The following is an 8,847-nucleotide window of genomic DNA, read 5'->3' as shown; positions in this document are numbered from 1 at the left end:
AGAGTAGAAACTGAGCCCGTCAGAATACTCCCCAAATCCACAGTGAAGAGGCCTCTCATTTAAACTTTCTTTTCTGTGCGATTGGCCTGACACCTCTCCAGCGTTGAAAGCGGGTGTATATCCCACTCACAGGCTGTGACTGTGCAAAGGGTGGGCAGCCACCTGGGGGCACCCCGCGGGACTCCCCAGGCATGACTTTCCCCTCTAATTTACTCTCACTCTTAAAGGGGGGATGTTGCAGTGCCCCCCTGGTGCCCCCCTGCTTGATGCAGTTCAGTCCGGGAAGTGAGTGGAGAGCACTCAAGCCTGTATCTGCCCCTCCTCCTTGACACTGAATGTCAGCAGAAACAAAAAGATAGTAGACGGAAAATGTTCCTGTAGCAGCAGAGACAGAAAGGTAGGAGACAGAAGTCATTCCTGTTACAGGGACTGTGTCTGGGAATAGACGCCCTTTGGAAGCAGCATGGTCAGACACAGGCTGAAATTAGAGCCTTGAAGGCAGAAATAGAGGAGTTTAAAAAAGACCGAGATGCAGTCAGAGTCCACACTGTACAACCTACCAATTCCTTCCTGGCTAGTCACAATGCTATGGAACGAAAGTGCGATGAGAGAGAGGAGTTGGAAGATAAAGTACACGGCTTAGAAGGTGATGTGGACAGACCGCAGATAGACAAGGCGCTGGAAAAAATGTGCCAGCAGAAACAAAAAGACAGTGGATCTGGGATGAAAAAGAAACCAGTGAGATAAATTAGTCTGTTAGAATAAAGAAGGAGAAAGGGAAAGATCCTGTCTCTTTTCTACAGTTTTTCAGAAGTTCTTTATTTTCAGCACACTGTCTCTTTAAAAAGCTTGTGTTTAGATTGAGTATTTTTTTTAGGCTCTGAAAGTCTCTCTGAAAGAGTTCGTGTGTGGTGTGAATGTTTGCTGCTGGCTCTGTTTTTTTATAGAGAACCAAAGGGAGTTATATTGGATAACCCCCGAAACCGGGCGCGAGGGTTGCAGTGCATGATTAAACCGCGCCTGGTCGTTGAGATGCAGGCAGCACGTAACCTTCGTGCTGCCCGGTGATTTATCTGATTGCTGCGAGCAGCCAGGCCTAGCTGTTGAGTGGCTGCTCACCAGCAGGGGGCCCCGATATCACAAGTGTCCAGAACCACGTAAAGGCAGCCTGCACCTCTTATTTGCAAAATATAAGATACGGGCCCGCACGGAGTTTGAACAGAGATCAGACATCGCACACGTAAAACACAGATACAGGTCCCGTCCCTATGTTTACAAACTGTTGAGTTATGTTAAAACATTGAATAAAGGTTGCGCACCACTAAATCCCACATCCTCCAATCTGCACGCCAGACCTCACCAATCTGCCGATCTGAGTTTGTACCAGGCCTGCGAGAGAGCGTGCACCGAGGTTCTTTGCTGATGCACTAGAGGCCTTGGTGTAAGAGGTGGACAGAAGGAGGGGCATCCTATATCCGCAGGGGGGCAAGAGGCATTCCAGACATATGCTGAAGAGGCAGAAGGGGACAAAGTCAATGCCAGGCGCATAGCACCACAAACATGGATGCTCAACTGTCAAGTGGCATCTCCTACCAACTGCACCATTAGCCGCATCCACTGCTCCACACACTACACCCCCCCATCACCCACATACCAACAAACTCTTTCAATCAGTACTTAACTCTTCCAATCAGATGCTTCCTCTCCCCCTCACACATTACCACTGTTGCAAGCCGCACACCCACAAACCACAGGTCACACACACTGGCAGCTGTTCAACCATGACAGCTACATCACCCAAACATCTTGCAGGACACTCATCGACACATGTCCCGCTTTCTTGCAGGAGAAGGAGGCAGCAAGTGGCAGTGGCTCCATGGAACATGAACCTGATGCCCTCTCTCAGGATGACAGCATTCCTGTCCCACCCCTGCCACTCTGCCAGTGCCCTTGCTGTTGCCTGTCAGCTAGCCAGGCTGCTCCCTGTAGAGTATTGAAACATTAGTATAGGAATATAGGAACAGGAGTAGGATATTTAGCTCCTCGAGTCAATTCCGCCATTCAATGAGATCATGGTTGATCCGTGACCTAACTCCATATACCCGCCTTAGCCCCATATCCCTTAATACCTTTGGTTAATAACAATCTATCAATCTCAGATTTAAAATGAACAGTTGAGCTAGAATCGACTGTCATTTGCAGAAGAGCGTTCCAAACTCCTACCACCCTTTGCGTGTAGATGCGTTTCTTAACTTCACTCCTGAAAGTCCTGGCTCTTAATTTTTAGGCTATGCCCACTAGTCCTAGTATTTATGTATAGGATGCCTCCAAAAACAGGTACAAATGCATCTGTAGCCAGAAGCAATAATCCAGCAACTAACCTGTAACTCCTGCATGATCCCTTTAAGTAGCGCTGGTAGGGGGTCCTTCATGCTGTTTACAACATCAGCTTTGCGAGTTTAAGACAGTGCATTGGCTGGAGCGTTGAGTTCCAAAATTGCATCTGTCCCTTTAAATCAGAGTTGCGCACTGATCTACCACATATTCTCCCTACTTTACATGCTGCCGACATTTGTTATCCGCGTGTACGCAAACGCCTTTACCATGATGGCGTCCGGCGCACGTCATGCTAGAAGTGTGTGCGCGCATTCCGGGCACCAGTTTGGGTCCTTAGGAGTCAGCGTAGTGCCTTCAAAACGGGTGCTACGTGGCCAATTTATAGCCCTCAGTGTTAAAACTTTTGTAAGCTACTAACTTTCTGCTTAGTTAAATACAAGGCACCAATTTTGCTGTTAGAAGCCCCTTTGATCTTTGAAAGTTAACAGATTTTATCAACTGATGATCTGTTTATCAGAAACTGCGGCTGCCTTAATAGATTTTCATTTCTAACGGATGAAAACAAGTTCTGTCAGGTTTTCTGTAGACCCTCTGTAATCCTTGGTTTATATTAGGAGTACTTTAAGCATTTTTAACCATTGTGTTTTCCATAAGTGTACGCTGTCTTCAGTTTGTTAATTGTTTTTGCTATTTTTGCAATATTGGCCCGGAAATTGCGCTGAACGGTGAATGAATGTCACCCGCCACTCCTCCATTATAAACTCACCCACAAACTATCTGCGGGCTTCTGAGCACCAATTTGCGGGACGTGTGTCAGTGAGTGTCCTGCAAGATGTGTAATTGTGATCAGAGAATGCTATTTTGTTATCTAAAAAGACTAATTCAGTATAGGGCATCAATTTTGAATTTTTTTTAGTCATTTGAGGTGATTCTACTTGTTTAATCATCTTGGGTGTGATATGTGATAGCTGTTAGCAAACAGACAGCACCCTTTGACCTGGTGATTGACTGTGGTCAAAACAAAGTGACTGTGAAGGAAAAATCAAAAAGAATGATTAAAGGATCTTTGCACAAGTTTTAAAGGCACAAAGACTTTTTAAAAAGTGAAATGGAGTTTGTTTTTCATTTGGTGAAGTTCTTTTTAAGTTTATTTGAACGCTGTGAGAGGCTGCATGATGCAAACTGACACTGGTTATTGATGTTTGGATCTGTCTCCTTTTTACTACAAAGAAGTCGACACCTTCAACAAGCAGCTGTGTTTTTTTTTGTTGCTTTCTAGTATGTGTTTGATTTAGCTTAAATCTTGGAAACAGTCAGGAGAAGGTGAAAAAGCTGGAGTAAGCGATGGAAACTTTGTTTCTCTTACAGATGACCACTGATAGTGAATCCCCGACAGTGAATCCAACCACGATCCAAGGAGACGGAGAGATAAAAGGATCGTGGTCCAAACCTCTTGTTTGTGGTCTGTTGTTGCTCATGATGACAACAATATTGTTGGCGTCTGTTGGAATGCAAAAAAATTTCGTCTCTGAAACTTTTGTCTCTGTCCCATCGAGTCCTATTATGCATCGGGCTGGCTGGGTGGAAGAAGCAAATGACCGCTGTCGTATCTCTGGGACTGCTTTTACCGATGTGACCCGAAATTAGACTTTGTCTTGTTATAATGACTTGCTGAAATGTTTTGCGAATCATTGGATCAGTTGTGGACAACAGACTAAAGACCCTTACAAGGATGGAATGTGAGGACAGTATTATATTACTGTTAAGTTTGCACCAGGATGCTTACGGTGGAAATTAATTAACGATTCAGGTTTGATATGTCTACGAAGAAGGAGGAGGGTAGAATGTATTAAGGGGTGCAGGGGCCACTATGATTGGTTGCAATAAAACGTCCATCATGAGATTGTTCACCAAACGGCCCTGTCCGTGTGGAGTGGCACCAGTGGTCTGGGGTACTGGCTGATGGTGAAACTATCCTCAGGGTCTTGTTCACTGAGTGGTGGCATCTTACACATGTACCTTTTCAACCAACAATAGAACATTGCCGTGCACATCTGTGTACATACTTCACAGGCAATATGTAACACTTCCACTGTCCTGACATGCTTGTGTGGGACATCATGTAAAAAGATGTCGGTTTCTATAAGGGTGAACCCTTTGCCCTGCCCTACTGTCGATGCCTATACCACTCCTGTGGCACAACACTGTCACTGCGTGATTTGCGCGCAGTCCAAATCAGGTCAGGTCCTATCGTTCTGATGCTCCACCTGAATCGTACATTGTATCAAGTTATGATTTGGAAAATAGTGCATGTTTATGATCCATTTTCTTTGTTAGATGTGTCACAGAAGTATAATTGTTCACAGTCTTTGTCCAGCATCCAAATTAGGGTCAAACGTGACCTTCTAGCCGCCCTAGTGGCTGGAGTAGGATTGGGAGCAGCAACCCCTTAATGCTATGAGCAATGAGGCTCTAACGAACAAACTACAAGCATTAGGTACAGATGTTCAAGCAAAGGCCCACGCCCCATTAAAGGTGTGCTCGGGGCTGGATCAGGCATTGTAAATATGGCATTTACTGAATCACAGGATTTATGGGATAAAATGGAGATCATTTACTCCGGATTCTTTAAAGGTATCTTAGGCTGTGGTCTGTCTTGATATTCAAACTATCATGGATGGCTATAAAATGTTGCTAGAACAGAGCACAGGCACTCACCTACCCTATTGGACTGGGAGTCAACTTTCCAGTAATTTAGCCAGTTTTTAATGATAATTCACACTCCTGGGTCCTATTGTCTGGACTGTGCACTGAAATTGGTTGCCAGCGGTTCTGGAGAATCCACAGGATGGTACACGGGTAATGCTATACTTTATTGTGGGACTCATGATTAGGGGGTTTCCAATACGTTTTTACAGACTGAAAAGGCTGGGGATCAAACTTTGGTACCACAACAGGCAGTTTTCTGCAGTATCGTAAAGTAAGTTGTCTGGATAATGAGTTTGGATGGCTATGCTTTCCACTTACCCAGCTTACTAGAGAGAACGTAACGAGGGTGACTGTAACCCATGTTCGGAAATGTGTGAGGCCCTTGTTATTTTATGCTGGACGTGGATTGTTATGTTTTCGAACCAAGTGTAATAATGTAACTATTGATATGATCAATTGGCAGACTAAACGGTACATATTGTTTTGTGTACATGATGTTCGATCAATATCCATATGTGAGGGGTCCTCGTTGACTGCTCCACAATGATGTAATTGGGATAAGACTGTTCGATTAGTAATATGGATATGGGACTTAATATTAAGAAAATGAGACAATTAATAGATAATGAGCATGTGAGGAAGGAATTGAATACGTTAAAAGATAGTGATTGGAAGTTACATTTGGAAACTAAAGAGGACCTGGATCAGATACAGGTGATCCAAACAAGAATAGAACATGACGTTAAGCATTCATGGTGGGGTCGTTACTAGGGTGATCACCATCAGCCACTGGAGTTTTAAAGATTGCTTTGAACCCCATTGTTTGCATCGTGGCCTTACAGATCCTGTTACTGATCATCAGGTTAACCCTTTGCTGCTGGATAAAGACTAAGATAATGACGTTTACCCAACTGCTGGAAGAGCAACTGAAGCCTATACTGGGTACACCGTCCACCTCACTACACGAGGCTGCATAAGAAGAAATAAAAAGTGGTGGATATTTTGGAGAGTTAAGGGTTAATGATCAAACTAACCTGTATAACTACAAATGGTTATAGAAGCAACAGGCTTTCTAAGATACACAGGAAACTAGAAGGGAACTGGGAGAAGAGATGATGCCTATTTCAAAGGTCTGATAACAATCTACAAAGGATGTTTGCAAAGAGAACATAAGAATATAAGGAATAGGAGCAGGAGTAGGCCATCTGGCCCCTCGAGCCTGCTCCGCCATTCAACACAATCATGGCTGATCTTCTACCCCATTTTCCTGCACTATTCCCATATCCCTTTTTGAAAGAGATAGTGTTTGGGATGACATTGACCATGAGTGATTAATGTATAACTGTGAGTACTAGTGTAATAAACATAGGTAGAGAGATCAATTAACCATGGTATAGAGTGGCTGTTTAGGTAAATAAGATGTCAATAAACTGTACTTGAAAGATTCTGAGAATAGTTTGTCAGGAAGTCTTGTTTATGGAATGTACTCAACTAAGACTGTTTATGTAAACAAATTGTTCTTGAAAGAATCTAAGAACAGATTAATCATGAAGTCTTATCTGTGAAAAATACCTTTGAAGTCGACAAACTGAGATGTATAAGAGGGGGTCTTTCCAGAGTTGGTTGGAGAGCTCGAAAGAGAGAGGGACCCTAAGTTACTCCTGTGTATGGTATAGATTGATCACATGTACTGTATATCAATAAAGTCTGTTCCGTATATTTCACTATCAAGTGTCTTGTACTTACTCGAAGCGCGTCATGGTGAACCTTAGAAGGAAGGTCAACAATATACACACATGTATACACACGTACACATATATATATACACACACATATTGATGAAGTAGGGAGGGAGGAGGCTTGTGTGGAGCATAAACACTGGCCTACTAGACCAGTTGGGCCAAATGGCCTGCTTCTGTGTTGTACATTCTAAATAATTCTATGTATTGTATACACACACAGATATATACACACACATATGTTGGCATTCAAAAATATAGGAAAAATGAGAAATGCTGGAAATGCAGAACAGGTCAGTCAACATATGAAAAAGAAAAAGTAAGCTTTACCTAACGGGTAGTAAGAGGAGAGGCGGGGCCAATCAGGGACCAAAAAGGAGATCTACTCCTGGAGGCAGAGGGCATGGCCGAGTTACTAAATGAATACTTTGCATCTGTCTTTACCGAGGAAGAAGATGCTGCCAGAGTCTAAGTAAAGGAAGATGTAGTTGAGATACTGGATGGGCTAAAAATTGATAAAGAGGAGGTACTAGAAATGCTGGCTGTAATTAAAGTAGATAAGTCATCCGGGATACATCCTAGGTTGCTGAGGGAAATAAGGGTGGAAATTGCAGTGGTTCTGGCCATAATCTTCCAAACATCCTGAGATACGGGGGTGGTGCCAGAGGACTGGAGAATTGCAAATGTTACACCCTTGTTCAAAAACGGGTGTAAGGATAAACCCAGCAACTACAGGCCAGTCAGTTTAACCTCGGTGGTGGGGAAACTTTTAGAAACAATAATCCGGGACAGAATTAGCGGTCACTTGCACAAGTGTGGATTGATTAGGAAAAGCCAGCATGGATTTGTTAAAGCCAAATTGTGTTTAACTAACTTGATAGAGTTTTTTGATGAGGTAACAGAGAGGGTCGATGATGGCAATGCGATTGATGTTGTATGTATGGACTTTCAAAAGACGTTTGATAAAGTGCCGCATAATAGGCTTGTCGTCAAGATTGAAGCCCATGGAATAAAGGGGGCAGTAGCAACATAGATACAAAATTGGATAAGTAACAGGAAGCATAGAGTAGTGGTGAACGGTTGTTTTTCGGATTAAAGGGAGATGTAAAGTAGTGTTCCCCAGGGGTCGGTGCTGGGACCACTGCTTTTCTTGATATATATTAATGACTTGGACTTGGGTGTACAGGGCACAATTTTAAAATTTGCAGTTGACACAAAACTTGGAAGTGTAGTAAACAGTGAGGAGGATAGTGATAGACTTCAAGAGGATATAGACAGGCTGGTGGAATGGGCGGACACGTGGCAGATGAAATTTAACGCAGAAAAATGCTGTGATACATTTCGGTAGGAAGAACAAGGAGAGGCAATATAAACTAATGGGAACACTTCTAAAAGGGGTACAGGAACAGAGTGATCTGGGGGTATATGTGCACAAATCATTGAAGGTGGCAGGGCAGGTTGAGAAAGCGGTTAAAAAAGCACATGGGATCCTGAGCTTTATAAATAGAGGCATAGAGTATAAAAGCAAGGAAGTCATGGTGAACCTTTATAAAACACTGGTTCGACCACAACTGGAGTATTGTGTCCAGTTCTGGGCACCGCATTTTAGGAAAGATGTGAAGGCCTTAGAGAGGGTGCAGAAAAGATTTACGAGAATGATTCTAGGGATGAGGGACTTTAGTTACGTGGATAGACTGGAGAAGCTGGGGTTGTTCTCCTTGGAACAGAGAAGGTTGAGAGGAGATTTGATAGAGGTATTCAAAATCATGAAGGGTCTAGACAGAATAGATAGAGAGAAACTGTTCCCATTTGCAGAAGGGTCAAGAACCAGAGGACATAGATTTAAGGTGATTGGCAAAAGAACCAAAGGTGACATGCGGAAAAAGTTTTTTATGCAGCGAGTGGTTATGATCTGGACTGCACTGCCAGGGGAGGTGGTGGAGGCAGATTCAATTGTGGCTTTCAAAAAGGAACTGGATAAGTACTTGAAAGGAAAAAAATTGCAGGGCTACGGGGATAGGGCAGGGGAGTGGGACTAGCTGGATTGCTCTTGAATAGAGCT

General features: G+C 43.4%; 1 long non-coding RNA gene across 1 annotated transcript; it reads left to right on the top strand.

The window, feature by feature from the left end:
• The first annotated feature begins 324 nt into the window (after positions 1 to 324).
• On the top strand, positions 325 to 6,770 carry LOC137332689 (uncharacterized). The gene is made up of 2 exons (XR_010965714.1): positions 325 to 397; positions 3,706 to 6,770. It is a non-coding gene; the product is annotated as an uncharacterized lncRNA (long non-coding RNA).
• The last annotated feature ends 2,077 nt before the right edge of the window (positions 6,771 to 8,847 follow it).

This window comes from Heptranchias perlo, chromosome 15 (genome assembly GCF_035084215.1).
Source record: "Heptranchias perlo isolate sHepPer1 chromosome 15, sHepPer1.hap1, whole genome shotgun sequence".
Lineage (NCBI taxonomy): Eukaryota > Metazoa > Chordata > Chondrichthyes > Hexanchiformes > Hexanchidae > Heptranchias > Heptranchias perlo.
Note: the sequence above shows the minus strand (reverse complement) of the source record. Positions and strands in the feature narration are given on the sequence as shown.